The 15,952-nt window shown below is 39.2% G+C and overlaps 1 protein-coding gene across 1 annotated transcript in view; it reads right to left on the reverse strand.

The window, feature by feature from the left end:
• The window catches only part of me1 (malic enzyme 1, NADP(+)-dependent, cytosolic), a 148,732-nt gene that overhangs the window by 17,990 nt on the left and 114,790 nt on the right, over positions 1-15,952 (reverse strand). The window lies entirely within an intron of this gene.

Below are 15,952 nucleotides of genomic sequence, written 5' to 3' on the forward strand. Positions count from 1 at the left end.
TATTTCTGTTTAATTAAAGCTTATTGGATTGGCAATTAGCACATACCTTGCAACCCTCCACACCCAAGGGCATAGTCCTACATTTTTTAAATGACTATTCTGTCTCATTGACAGCTTTTTGAATTCTACTCTACAGCCCACCTTTACATCTTGCTAGCAAATATGCCTAATTAAAGTTTATAAAATCAATGTAATGTAAAACTTGTTTGTATGCTATTACAGTTCTGATAAAGCAAAATTGTATTTTTCTTCAGGAAAGATACATTTTATTTTATGTGCAATTTCCATTGTGGCCTGTTGGAAAAGGACAAAATGTGTTTTCAAATTATTTATTTATTTGTTTATTTTTTTGCACATTCCGCTCACAAACACATGTACTCTGTCAAATATATAAAGCACAATGTAACACCACTGGTATGACTGACAACAAAACAATAAATTGCACTACTCAAGACACTTCAGATGTGTTCGATTAGGAATAAGTCAGAAGACATTGAGGGCCATGGAGAGGTCTCAATACCATTCATTTTGAGAAGATTCCTCACTAGTTTAACCCGGTGTAGATGTGTGTTGTCATCTTGAAACATGAACTGACATTGTCCGGGCCATCATCTCGGAAGTCCAAGTTGAAATAGGATTCGTCAGAAACTGTCCATCACCTAAGACTTGACGACATGCAGGTCCTAACTGACTGTGTCTAGCAGGCATAGGGACTGTGTTGTAGGTTCTGTAATGGTACAGATTGGCAGCACACATCCGACTAAAGACTGTCTGGACTAATGTGCTAGTGCCTCAAACGGAAGGATAAGGGAGCATTGATAGGCAAAGGTCCCACGTTACAAATATAAAAGCAAAAGACAGATTAAAAGATTTTCTTGGACAGGCATTTAAAGACATCGACTTGTTTTGGTCATCGACAGCTGACCGTCTTCCTACATAAATGGAGTAACAAATACAGATGATGCTGAGCGCAGCAACTTACTGTATAATCTTGTCCTGTCCTGAGAAACTAAATGGGCTTTTAAATACGCCAAGCCGTAATTTTTCATTTACAAGCAGACCGCAACATGCTTAACAAGCGACTAATCTTTATTAAAGATTTAATGAAGTATTTTATGCTGGATGCACTTTATTACAATTATTATACATAACTGTATTTACATTAATAAAGATAAGTCGCTTTGGCTTTTAAATGAAAAAGTAACACAATTTAAAATCCAACAAAAAAAGCTGCAAATTAAATACATTTTACTATTCACGTGTTTCTCAGTTGATTGCGACACACAAGTGGCTTTAACAGGTATCAACTGAACTTAGCAGTAAAGTCGTGGGAAAACCGTAAATCAGAAGCCCTACATATGATACACTTACTTGAGCCGTAAATGTTAATGGGTGTAACCCAAATCTGAGGCTTGAAATAGGGATGAATTATTACAACTGCAACTGTAATCATTTTGGGGAAGGCGTAAAAATAGTACTTAGGCAAACGAAAAGTAAAAATGTGAACTTTATAAAGTCATGGTATACAAATCTAGACCCCTTCACAGTTAACTGGTATAAGAACGCATAATCCTTTCTTTAATGGGACTTCGTCCTAGACCACACATACACCCTTAGCCTGGTTCACTGATCAGCAGTAAGTCCCTTCACACCCATCATATTGGATGAATGCCATCAAAGCATTACACTTTATGAAAATAAATAAAAAATATATAATTTCCACATGAGGTTTGAGAGCTCAGATGTTCTTTGTTCCTTTAGTTCATCTTTCCCTTTGCTTTTTATGATGTAATCATTTGTTTTGGCTTTGGGTTAAGCTGCCCCAATACTCAAGATTCACAACTTGAGCAACAACACTGTACCTAACCAGATCATAGTATTTCAAGTTTAACTATCAAAACATTAATCGGGTGTTTTTTACAGTTACGTTGTTGACCTCAGCCAGTTTTTTTTTTTTTTTTCTCCCCCATTTTGTTTTTTCAATTATAATGGTCATTGCCCAAAAAGAAAAAAAAAATGTGAGTGGGTAGGAGACTGCAGTCTAAAGAAGGGTGCATGAAGGCCATGCATAGGGGCTTAAAATGATCTAAACAGTGGCGGACCTAAATACTGCAACCATTAAAATATGAAGATAGTAGCAAACCTGGCATTATACATGCTTTTAAATACTGAAATACACTTACAAAACTCACACACACTGTTAGTTTTTTTTACAAATCCCACTTATTTTAACGATTTTTGTGATTCTGTTTAGATCCCCACATAACATCTTGTCCAGACACAAGCTAACACAAATATCAACACACATATCACATTTTCTACACAAATATACCTGTTTTTTAATTGTTAGACAGACTTTTTATGGTGGCTCTGAAAAAAATACCTATATAAAATCCACTAGACTAAATAAAAATGCTTCGAGGGAGTTCCTAGTAAGTAATTTTATTCATTTTGAACAATAAGTTTAATATCAATGTAATAAGAAGCTTTATTTAAACCATCAATGAAGTTATAAGCATGCCAGTAGGCTAGAACAAGTAGTGGACTATTGTTGTTTGCCATTGGCTTATTACACTTAAATATTAAGGATTATACATGGCAGCATCATTACGGCTTTTTATAAATACATGTTTAAGTCAACAATTGTATTCGTTTAGGGACTAGCACGGCAGCTCCACTCAAGTCAGAACTTCTTTCGTGGCACCACAATGATACAAGATTTCCAAGTTTACAGAGGACCTGGCACAGGACAGCCCTGAGACCTATTCTGAATTTAAAGCTGTGGTAGATTACAGGTTTCAACTTTCCTTAGCAGTCTGCTAGAAGTGAAGACTTTCATACTTTTAAAGTCAGGCAGGACAGCTGATGCAACAAGCATTTCTTGGATGCAAACTTAAGAGATTGTGGGATTTGGCTATCCTCAAAAGTAAGCTTGCATAGTTCAGACAGGGCAGGACAAAACCTTAAATACTATAAATGGGAAAGTCTAACAGTACTTCACCACCTGCATTTTCTTGTTCGCTATAAATCATGTGCAACTTTCCTTCTCTACCACAATGGAACACTAGCCTCTTACATTAACAGTTTGTAATGAGTGTTTTTGCAATGTATCCTGGGAGCATCATTTTGTGGGTCCCTCGTGAAAACCATGATAAGACAATTTGGCAGTGAAACTGTTAGTTTAACTACCTTGTATAAAATAAATAAATAATAATAATAATAATAATAATAATAATAATAAAACCACTAGTTTCTATTTTCCACTATGCTGTAATAACAACACATGACTAATTTCATAAGGCCACAAATAAAGATATGTGCACACTTTCTGTTATTTCACCAGTTTCATATTTTCATTTTAATCTTAAATAATATTTATTTAATATATTGTGGTGCCCCGCACCTGTGCGGATTTTGTGTTATGTTTTATGTGGTGTGTATGTATTGGTGCACAGAGTGTGGGTTATGTAACATGGGTGATTTAAAATGTATATTTGTATTTAGGCACAGGGATTGCACAATCGCTTCACGTGCAGACTAAAAATTGATATTTAATTACATTTCGGGAGGGGGGTCAAACACCAATCTCTGCATCACAAATTGATTCATTCTATTTACACATTAGCTAATTAAGATTGTTAACACTATAGATACCCTCTTCACTTTCCTATCAGTTGCATTTCGATTTCATCGTAAATGCACGCATCACAGTCAATGTTCTGGATTATTCCGTTTTGTCGGATGATGATCTGTATGCACTTTTCCCGGAGCCGAGATCCACTCAACCAGTTCAACCAGCCCTTCCTGGGCCAACTCCACGACAACGGTTGGCAGTATTTATCACTTCGAACCTCTCCGCCCAGATGTCTGCTTCTCCTGTCTGCCGTAGCTCCCACCTGGCCACTCATTCCTCCGCAACTCCTGACATCAGAGACTGGTTGATCCCCAGGCTCCAGCATTATCTTCGTAGCAACAACATCACTTTTAAATCTACAGCACGTAAGGAGAATGTTTACTTTATTTCTCTCCACTTTGCAGCATCATTCCCGTCGCAGGTGCTATGACGTAAGTACAGATCGTTGCTTTACAGGTTGCTCCCAGTGTTGCCAAGTCTCATGACAAAACAAGCCCAACCCATGCCAGTATGGTTTTTTCTACAAATTCCAGTGACTCTCAAGAATCAAGCCCAATTCTGCTTATTAAGCAGACTTGAAACACCTCACCCTGCAACGTCTGAATCTCCACGAAACGCGCCTACATCCGAAAACTCTGAAGGCGGAACCACAGCGCATGTAAATCAAAGGCTCATTTCAGCAGTTACTGAGCATTCTGGCGCCAACTATAACCTTTCAGGTTACCGCCCCTCACTGCAGGTGTCCAGCAGGCCCCTGCAGTGACCTCTCTGGCCACTATGGGAGTCCAGCAGGCCCCCATAGTGGTCCTTTCTCTGTGAAATGCTTTCTGTTCTTCCTCACTGCAGGTGTCCAGGAGGCCCCTGCAGTTGACACCCTGGCCACTATGGGCGTCCAGCAGGCCCCCATAGTGGTCCCTTCTCCTTCCCCCTCACTGCAGGCGTCCAGCAGTCCCCACAGTGGCCCCTTCTCTGCGAGATGTTTTTCTTCTTTCAGCTCATCAGCAGTTTATTCAAAACACTTACCATTTACAAGTTCACTCTAGCTCTTGGCCATTTCAGGGATATCATATGCAAGTTCTATCCCGACCGCCAGCGCGAGTTGGTTATTGTATGGCGATCATTTTAGACTTCAGTTAGATTCAGAGGTTCCCATTTCTTTGAATACTACAAAGTATTTTCTGCCAAAGCCGCTGCCTGTTTCCAACAATGGAACCAGAGCATCTACTGGGGTGCACTGGACCAATACATATTCTGTTTTTCACAGGTCTTCGGCTTCTAGTATTCTCAGCATGCAGTTCAACTGCTCACCCCACTGACCCTCCACCCCATCCCCTTATGTCCCTCCATCGCAATCCTCCTCATCTTTTCATCCCCTCCAGATCAAAAGACGATCAGGGCTGCAATACTGCATACTCTGGAGGCTGTCAGATTTGTAATAAATTTAACAAAGGAACTTGTACTATTCCGCCTGTAACTTCCTTCATTTACACTCACCATAACTCCACCACACCCAGCATCAATAGTTTTAATCCCTCTTGATGATTTCTCCCTGCAATATGCAAAAATTGACCATGCCATATTCTTAATCAAAATTTCTGGGGAAGCCAGCCATGGGTTTAAAGCCGGTATATCAAACACATTTTTTAATCATGTCCTCAGGCACCTCTTCAGAGTACAGTGGCTTTTCAAATTTTACCTTTCTGTTTGTTTGACGTTCGGCTGCAAAAACAGCCCGTAGATATTCAATACCATGTCAGAAGCGCTGTGCTGGATCCTCCTTAATAACTACTGCATTCCTTTAATCTGCATCTCTTGGATGATTTTCTTCAATTTGATTTTCCCCACGCTTCCCCTGCCCAGAAAATAACAATCCTCAAATCATTATTTTCAAATCTTGGCATTCCCCTAGCATCAGAAAAGACCTTGGGTCCTCTCACTTCCATAGAGTTTCTAGGCTTCACTCTGGATTCCCAATCTTTTTCAGCCTCGAGGAGCAATTGTTTCTATTTCCACTTTTCTGTCCGGTCGCACTCCTACAAACGCAATCTTCTGTCCCTCCTAGGCTATTTAAACTATGCAATGATGATAATTCCTCAAGAAAGAGCTTTCATCTCCTCCCTTCTCTTGATCCCTTCTGTTGATTCCCTGAACAATGTCAGGAACTCTGCCTCTGGGAGCGCCTACTGAAAGTCTTGAACGGCATTGTACGAAATGTATCCAGTTGCTGAAGCCACATTCCTTTTGGGGGTCTTCCTGGGCCCAAAAAATCCATTCTTCTCCACTCAGATAATTCAGCTACAGTCCAAATTAACAAAGGTTGTTCATCCTCCCACCATATAATGACAATATTCAGAAGGATTATTTGGTTACCCGTTACTCATCGGTTCATTCTCAGATTCTCAGACACATTCTCGGCCACCTGAATGTAATCGCCAATTCTCTTTCTTGTTTCCAAATGCAGAGATTCAGAGCATTAGCTCCTGAAGACGACCTCCTGCCAACTCAGTTTCCTCCCTTTTCAGACCTGATATTCACGCGAGCCACTCGCTGCATTCCCTAATTCTGCAGGCTCAAGAAACAACTTCTCAGCATCACTCCCCGCTCACTGCAAATATGCTGGTCATCTTGGAATTGCATTCCGTTCCATTCATTTTAAATGCCTGCAGTATCATACTATATTATGTCCCTTAAGAATGGAGCTATAAGAGTTTCCTCCATCAGTATTTCAATTTGCAGCATCCAGTTTTTCTACAAACTCATTTTCGGCATCCCAGCTCTACATTTGGCAACTCACACATTTCTCTAATCCTGAAAGGGCTTCAACAATCAGAATATCTTTCTCCCCCTGCTTGCTTACCTATCACCATCAACGTACTCTCTTGGTGCCTCTAATCCACTCCAGCTACTCCTCCCAATTTTTAGATAAACCTTAAAGCCCTTTTCTCTTAGCCTTCTTGGGTTCCTTAGGTGCTCCAGAGTCTTCATCGCTCTCAAATCCAACCCCCATATTCACCCCTGTATCTCCAACCTCGCAATTACCTCATCTGATACCTTTTCCTGCCTGCTCAAAAGAAGTAAAACTGTCCAGGAAGAATAGGGAACCCTTTCTCTCGTAGTCATCTCCGTCTTTCTCAAGGTGCATCACCCTCAGACCCGCTGTTTATTAAAAATGGAACAATCGTCAACCCCCATTGGTTCTTCTTTCGCCTTCTCCAGATTCTTTCCAGGCAGCGAGCCCTCAAAACAACTTAGGTTTGATGCCAAATGAAAGCATATATACAACATAATTTTCTGTAAAATTGCATACTCCTCATTCTTCACAATAAATAGCTGTACTAAAGCATTTCGCGATTGGTGTTTGTCCCAAACTACTGAAGGTATATTGGTATGTGAACATGGGGATATCTGTGTGTCTGTGTGTGTGTGTGGAATAATGGGTGACAGGGAGGAAGTTAAAATCCTCCCTGCAAAAACATGTGGGAATGAATAAGTGATTAATGACCAATTAAGGCTCCAGCCACAGGTGTATAAATAGGGTAATTACGGGGGATACGGGGTTGTGTGTTCAGAGGTGGAACGAGAGACGCGAGTCGTGAGACAAGACAGTCCAAATTTATAAAGCAATTGCTACCCGTGCAGGTTTACACCAGCACGATAATTGTTTTGTTTCGTCTCTGTTTTGTATCTGTCTATTTATTTTGGCCAACGTGCTGTCTGTTTTCTGTTTTGTGAAAACGGTTTGTTTGTTTGTTAAATCTGTGCTCCAGCACAATTCACCCACCACTCTGTGTCCTGCATTTCCTGGCCTGACGTAACCACCAGCCAGCCTGTTCACAAATGTCCATTAGATCGGGATAACAAACTTAAATCACAGGGCAATCTCTACATAACTGGAGGCAGTGGAAAACCAAGGTCACTTTCTCTCAAGTTCTTCTGACTTTCAAAACATAATAGTTAACACTTTTAAAACAGGACATTTAATACTTGTCTGAGAGTAGAGTAAATGTGTTTGTCAAATACAAAATAGTCCAGGAGTTTCAATGCACTGCTATATATTTTCAGAGTGAATACTTGAGGACCAACAGATTTCATGTTTTGTTCTTATTTTGAGGCATATGTGATTTATTACTCCTTACAGGATCATTTGCCAGAAGCTAAGGTCCCACCACATATGTCTCTGAAAAAAAAAAAAAAGTTATAACTTGTGACGCGCTTTTCAATCTTTTCCCACTGGACAAAAATACCATAGAACAGTTTTTTGTGAGCAACCTGCCACTACCATTCAAATAGGCCTTGCACAGTAGTGATAAGCCTGCTGGCATGCAGAATTAATTTTATTCTAGAGTAATAGAGCACTTTGCTTTGAACTAGACCATTAAAGTGAGGTACAGCGGTATCCACTCTGTTTTTTCTCAAAACTCATGTTGTGAAACACACAGATATCCATCTGTTTTGTGCATTTCCTATTTCCCTTAGGAAGCAATGGCACATTGGTACTGCATGAGATACAGTCCAAAAGAAATGGCCCTGCAGTGTTTGAATAGCAGTATGCATTTCAACTCTGATTAAGGACGAAGTAGCGGGGTTCTGAAAAATATAGCGTTTATTTTCATTGTTAATATTTAAACAACTTTTAAATAAGTACAGAGAGAAAAAAAAAGTCTTGTTTAAGTGAACTACTGCACAACGCAAGTGACGCAAACTACATATCTTTCTTCTGTAGACAGCCCTTTTTTATTCCTTCGCTGTCTTGTGTGAATTGCACTTAAGCAAAAAACAAACAAAAAAAAACATCCACAAAACACAAAAGTAACATAATATAATAAAATACAAAAACAAATGTTCCAAAGCGGTTAACATTCTTGTTTACTATTCAAATGACAACAAAGTTTTAATCGGCCTATCAGTGTGTCTGTACTGCTTTTCTGTGACCTGTACTGTGCAGTAGGGGGTGGGAAAAAGTTAGTGCTGCATTGTTTTGATTTAGATTGCTAAAATCTAGTTTTCAGCATTGAAGGTAAAATAGTAAAAATGGACGACAAAGCCAAAAAAGCTAAATATATTTCAGTGATTGATCGTGTCAAGATATTTCCCAAATAAACTGGAGGTAATTGTTTTGCATATCTTAGTGTCTGGAGAAAATACGATCAATCGCTATTTAGCTTCAGAATCACAGATTAAACAAAAGGCTACTACAGAGGCTGCTGAACAGAACGTAAAATAAACAGCTTTCAGAAGCCAAACTAAAATCAGACCAGACAAAAAGTATTCCTGTCGGCAAATTAAATCAGTACTAAAACGATCAAGCACAGCCACCTCACCTCAACCTGCTGCTTACTTTTCCGCAGTTGGAATTTTAGACCCGACTAGCCACATTTTCTTTGTTTGTACTAATAAAATTAATTATTCAATGGGACAAATAACATGACAACGGACATGCTGCATATATTGCCATTATTAAAGCACTGTTTCTAATTGATTTCCACATCTGTATAACTTGGCAAAGCTTTGCCTTAACTTCCAAGTGGATGCAGAACGTGCAATCTCAATGTATGGGCAAGTGAACTGCAGGGGGATGCTGCATGCTTCCCTTTAACAAAATGACAGTACTCTGTTTAGTAAGGAAGCAAGTACCACTATTTTTAGGCTTTTATAGTGTTCTGAAATACTGTCTACTTAGGTTTATTTAATGTTTAAACAGGTCTGCAAAATCCTAATTTTATTCCGCAACCTATCCGTGAAAAATACGTAAAATTTACTGAGATTTAAGTAGGCCCCTGCTTATATGAGTAAGCCAGAAGATTTGAATGTGATGGCACTAGCTAAGCTAGTCAGTTAAAAAAAACAATAATTTTCTTGCTGAATTCAGCTCATGTCCGGGTTCCATTTAAATAGTATTACCTGTCTATTTACAGGTTAGTAATATTGCCAGAGTCATGTGATAGGCACATGTTTTTATCAATTGATTCAGGACTTCACATCAGAATTTAACACATTGTATTGTCATTTGTATTTTTTTTATTTAGTGGATGAAATGCCAGTAAGACCTACCACATTGGAATCACATATACCAGGTGCTGTTCTTCATAGCAACAGTGCAATTATGCATTAAATGCAGTGTAACCCAATAAAAGCATCTGTTGACTATAAAGCTCCATTGTGTGCATGGGTTCGCTCTTTTTAACGTCTTATCTTTCTAATGGCACATGCTATAAAAGCCTTCACTTGTGCAGCAGTAAAGGCCATTTAGTTTTGTCTCAAGACATTAAAAATATTGCTCACCACATGCAAAAAGACAAATTTAGGGTGTTAAATGACTATCAATCAATCAATCAATATTTAATTTATACAGCGCTTTTCATAGTGGACCACCGTCACAAAGCACTTGAAGCTCCACATAAATGAGAGTGTAGGCTTTACTGGCTTCACTTCGACAGCCGCTGTTTGGACAGGGCTTGTCCGTGGACCTTAGACCAATAGCAGATACAGAGCTGCTCTGTTTGATGCCAACCCTGAGTCCTGTTAACATAGTACACTAATGCCTTAACTGGGCAGCCCGTGTGGAGCTTCCTCTCCCTTTCAGATTGGAAAGGTGGTAGGTAAAGCCTCCAACTCCAGGAGGCTGGTTGACATGAAAAGCAGAGATGCTTTTAAAGAGGAAAATTTGGAGAGTGACCTTAGTCCTAGCCTCCGTGATGCATAGGCAGGCTTTGCTATGGGGAAAGTGTCTGGAAGCCTACTTATTTAAACCTGTACTGGGAATGCAGAGACGCGGTCCTGGCATTCTGGAGAGTTGCAACAACCTCATTCAAAACACCGAGCTGACTTAGTTGCAGCTGCTCAGAGGCTAGATCCACAGCTGCAGGCTTCACTGGGCCGGGATACTACAGGGTCCCCCGCGCCTGACTGAGCAGGTCATGACGCACTGGCAGCTCCCAAGGCTGGTCGTCCAGGAGCTGGACCAGTGCCAAGAACCAGGCTGTCCTGGGCCAATTCGGGACTATCAGGAGCACCTGAGCCCATGTCTGCTTTCACATATGTACTCGGGTAAATCGGGCTACACAGAGGTATATCCTAGTTGATTATGGCATAACATTTCGTACTTGAAATGGAATTGCCAATTCAACCAGGCCATCTGGATAAAGGCACCTGAGTGAATGAGCAGTTCAGTTCAGGGTGGAACTCTTGGGGAGAGGATTTTGCTGCCTCTCTTCACCAGCTTTGAGCTAACTTACCATACTGTATTTCAATTGTTACTGTTAAATTGTTTTTTGATTTTTAGTATTTGCTATTATTTCTAAAGTATGGAAATGTGTAGTCTTACCCACAGAGAAGATCTTACTGTTTAAAATAATATTATCAAAGCCTTTGTACAAAAGTACAGTTTGTGCTTGTTTAAGAACGGAAGAAAAAGAACAAGGTTCATTTTTGCGTCTAAATTAAATTTATAAATAATTTTGGACTAGTTTCATACTATTAACAGTTATATTTTTTTTGTATTTTATTTTTTCTATGTAATTGTCTTATTGTTTTACTGGTGTACCTCCCATAAATATTAGGTGTTTCATCTTTAGACCTGTCCCTCAAGTACCAAGGTAAGTTCCTTTTATCCATCTAAAAAGATACTGGAGGCTAATGCCTTAATGTTATTATTAGCAAAACTAACCAGGTTGGTAGTCAAAATATGATTCACAATGACCTAATCCCCAAACAGAGCAGAATTCACAATTGGTAAATCATTCACAAGATTCTGCATATCTAATTCCTATCCAGAGCACCTTAACTTGTGCCTCCTGATTATAATACCAGTTACAATTGACCATGCAGGCGCATCACAAATAGTTATGATGTTTTATGAAATGTCAACCCACCAGTAAAATATTTTGGAAATCTGGTCTGTTCTGCCAAAAAAATAAGCTGAGAATTCTGAAAATCTTTCTTTCTTTTCCCTTGCAGATTTAATAACTGGCTATCCTCAAATGCAGCTGTGTTTTCTAAAGGACACAAAGTACTGCCTGTCAGGCTTACAGGACACAAAGAGATGTTCTGAAAATGATTTATTACTACTCTCCACAGAACAATGTCAGATACCAGTGAGAAATTCCCAACTTAACCTCACAACATGACATGAAATATCATTTGGGCACCCAGGACCCAGGAGGTTTCTAAATCACCACAGGGTGACTGGTGACACTATAACAGTCTCAATCTAAGTACATGGTGCACTTGCTAGCTTTCGTGCAACTTCAAGTAACTCGTTATAAGGGAAGTTTTACAGCAATTTTCACAAAGCAGTTCAAATTAATGTTGCTTTATAAGTTGCCATACAAACACTACACAAAAGTTGCCTGGACTTTCATGGGCTTGAGAAATTATTCTGTTCTGGTGAAAGCAGCAGGGCCAAGACTGGAGCCAGACAATATTCCCCATATTAAATTTCATGTCAAGGGCACCGATTCCAAAGGGGATTACTGACAGTCACGTGGAATGTGGAACTCAGCCTCTACTAATCAGTGTGACCAGAAAGGATGTCAGTTCATTGTCAAATTCTCTAAAAGGGCTCCTCAGTGAGTGTGTGTGTGTGTGTATATATATATATATATATATATATATATATATATATATATATATATATATATATATATATTCCACTTATGTTGGTACTTACACTATTCCAAATACCACACAATTGTATTTCACATTTTTTTTCATGTGAACTTTAAGCTGGACTTTTAGGGAAACATGTTCCTTTACCATACATTTGGAAATTTTCACTATGCACAACATCTATCTGCCTCTTAGATAGTACAGCTAACAGTAGTTGTATTTTTCTTCTCTCTAAAAGTGAGATTTTACTTGCTTGAAAGTCATGGTCCACTGCCTCTTACCAATGCAAGACCAATCTACTTTCACCCTGTTGATTCATAAAAAAAACCATTAACTGTTACTCCATATTAAATGAAAGGTCAAGTGATATCACACGTTTCAATTGTCATCTACCTCTTTACTTTCCAAAAACATTTTTCTGCAGGTTCTTTTGTTGGTCACTATGAAAGTATGGGTGTGTGTTGATCAATTCCTGAATGGAATCAATCACTTTGTGACTTTATAGCTAAGAACAATTAGACCAAGCATTATAATTTTCTGCCTGCTTCAATAGGGTCCTTAACATTTACATTTGAAAACCAAGTATAATTCCTGTCTTGGATGGTATTTTAATAGGACTCTAACCAGAAGATGACAAGAGTAACTTGTTGATAAGGCAGATCTTTATTCACCAAAATGTATCTTTTCGGATATAAATGTTGAATGTTACATTTAACATTCATGTAACATGCATATACCCTATTTTAATAGACTGTCAATGTCAAAATAAGACAAAATAATTTTTTTTTTTTTATTTTTAAAAGGTTTCTTAGAATCTTGGCAATAACCATACAGTATACGAGGATCATCTTTCTGTGCAGGCATTGCAATTTGCAGCCCCTTTATAGCAGGGTAAAACATATATCAAAAACTCCAAACTGTTTCTGCCACTTCAGCATATTCAACCTTTGTAAATAAACTACTATATTGCTGTCCTAAAGCCAGCAACAACCCAGGGCATGCAAGTTGCTATAACTGTATAGTTGGTATTTGCAGTATAAGCTATAGTTGATGTTCGCATCTAATTGTTGGAGACAACCTATGAGCAGGGCCAGACTGAATACATGCCACCGTTTTTTGATCAAAATGCATGGAATTCACTCAAGACTGCAGAAAATGTAAAAAAAAAAGTACAATTCACAGAATTCAATGTATTCAAATGATGCGCGAAATAAAGCATTGCCTAGTAACAAAAGTACTAGCCTAATCATGCACCATATATCTAAAATCTAGTGCTGCACAGTATTGAAAAAGGGTTGCAGACCCGTCAATAATACACAGTACTTACACACACAATGACACACATACGATCACCAGTCCAAAGTGAGTGCTCTCAGTGCTTGTGGTGCAGTACAATATATTACATGACATATTACAATGATTGTTGGGGACTCCATATTGAGAAACACAGCAAGTTCAATTCGCAGTTTGGACCCCCTTACTACAACAGTGTGCTGCCTTCCAGGAGCCTCTGTCACGCATATCACTGAGAACGTGGACAGGCTCCTAGAACGAACAGGAGACAACCCGGTAGTAGTCGTCCACATCGGTACAAACAACATTGGAAGAGACAGACCAAAATCCCTGCAAAACAAATTCAGAGAGCTAGGAAGGAAATTAAAAGACAAGACCAAAACTGTGGTATTTTCTGGTATACTACCGGCACCTTGCAAAGGACCATATGGACAGCTGGAAATAATTAATCTAAACGCATGGCTGAAGACGTGGTGCACACGGGAAGGCTTCACCTATCTTGATCATTGGACCACATTCTACAATGAGGACTATCTGTATAGATGGGACGGACTGCACTTAAATAAAAAGGGAACCAGTCTACTTGGAGAAAAGATCCTCGAGCAGGTTCAGAAGCATTTAAACTAAACTAAACTAGAAAGGAAGGGGGGAGAAATCAACAAAAAAAAAACAGAAGGGAGACCGCATCAAAACAAGGACAACTCAGGTAAGACAACCATTAAATGTATTTATCTAAATGCTAGAAGTATCAGAAACACAATTTTAGAACATGAAGCTACTGCACTAACAAGTAACTATGATGTGATAGGTGTTACAAAAACTTGGTTGTCTGAGAGTGATGGGGACGAATATAATATTTGTGGGTATACACTGTATAGGAAAGACAGGCAGGACAGAAGAGCAGGAGGGGTAGCGATATACATGAGAAGCAGTCTTGAAGCCCAGGTGTTAAACCTGGACAAAGAAAACAAAGCCAAATCAATATGGGTCAGAATAACAGAGATTAGACAAAGGGGCATTCAGAACAGAAAATAGGAGGCAAGCTACTAACAACCAAACAAGCAAGATGGGCCGAATGGACTCCTCTCATTTGTAAACTTTCTCATGTTCTTACGTGCTTTATTTGTGAACGACAGTGATAACAATGTTAATTGTGACTGAAGTGCAGTGTTGATCCGGTTTGTGCTGGCCCTTGGCGACAGCTCCGGATTTGCGTTTAGCCGTCTAGTGCTACAATCAGAAAATACAGACAGTTACTAAACAGACATGGACAAACAAAAAAACACTCATGAATATTTACAATACGCTCTCTCTGCGTCTCTCCCGGTCCTTCCAGTTTCTCACATAAACCCAAGCGAAGGAAAAGATTAGCGTTTCTCTGGCCCCTTTTATGCTACCCCGCATGATCCCTTGATAAACGATTACAGCTGTGTCTATTGCAGCTGTTACCTTGTTTACCTTCCGGGTCAATACGATCCATCCAGGCTGACAGACTTCCCGACCTCAGAACCCTGTCAGGCCAGCCCGTCCAAATACTTATTTCGTTATTTAGCACTCACAGGTCGAGAGGGAGATTTACAACAAGAACTCATTGTATTTCTCTTACAAGGCTCAATAAAAATAACTCCAAAAATAAGTGACTGACTAGGGTTATTGCTGGCATATTCAGTCTCAAGCATGTTGACATCAGCAGCCAAGTACCTACAATTGCTAATACCAGGCATTACATCATGAAACTACCGTTTACAAAAAGTGCATCTGGAGTAATAGTGCGAATCACATAACTAATGAGAACTGTGGTTCCTGACAGTCTCTTGTAGAAATATTAAAGTATTCATGATAACCCACAACGGAATGCGTTCTACATTTTAAGTCCTGAAAACTGCAAGCAGAAGGCAGGAGAGCCAGAACTAGCCCTTGATAGAGCTGATTCAAGAAAAAAAAATGGCTTGGATCTTAACAAATGGATGCACTGATGAATTATACTGTCATAGTACATGCAGTTTTCCAAGTCCAAATAAAAGTTAAGTTTTGATGATCAGTTGTGCACATCAGTATTCAGCTTATACCAATGCAGTATAGGTCCCCATAATCAATTACATTAACCTAGAGCAGAGGGGCTCAGATCCAGGTCTCTGGATTTTCTAGTTATCATTAAATAATTGACAGATTAAGACCTAGAAGGAGTACATGGGCTCAATTAAGCAATTAACGTACAGGTGGGACGAAGATCAGGAGGGTTTTGGACGCAACCCTTATCTAAAGTATAAAGTAATGAATAAAATCAACAGTTTGTATGATTTAACCCAACTGCAAAAATTGGAGGTGTATTGACAATCAAGGTAGTTCTCGTGTTCACCGTGTCGAGTGTGCTACTAGACAAGACAGATAAACACAGATAGAGATAATCACTGCATA

The sequence above is a fragment of the Polyodon spathula genome, chromosome 6 (assembly GCF_017654505.1).
Source record: "Polyodon spathula isolate WHYD16114869_AA chromosome 6, ASM1765450v1, whole genome shotgun sequence".
Classification (NCBI taxonomy): domain Eukaryota; kingdom Metazoa; phylum Chordata; class Actinopteri; order Acipenseriformes; family Polyodontidae; genus Polyodon; species Polyodon spathula.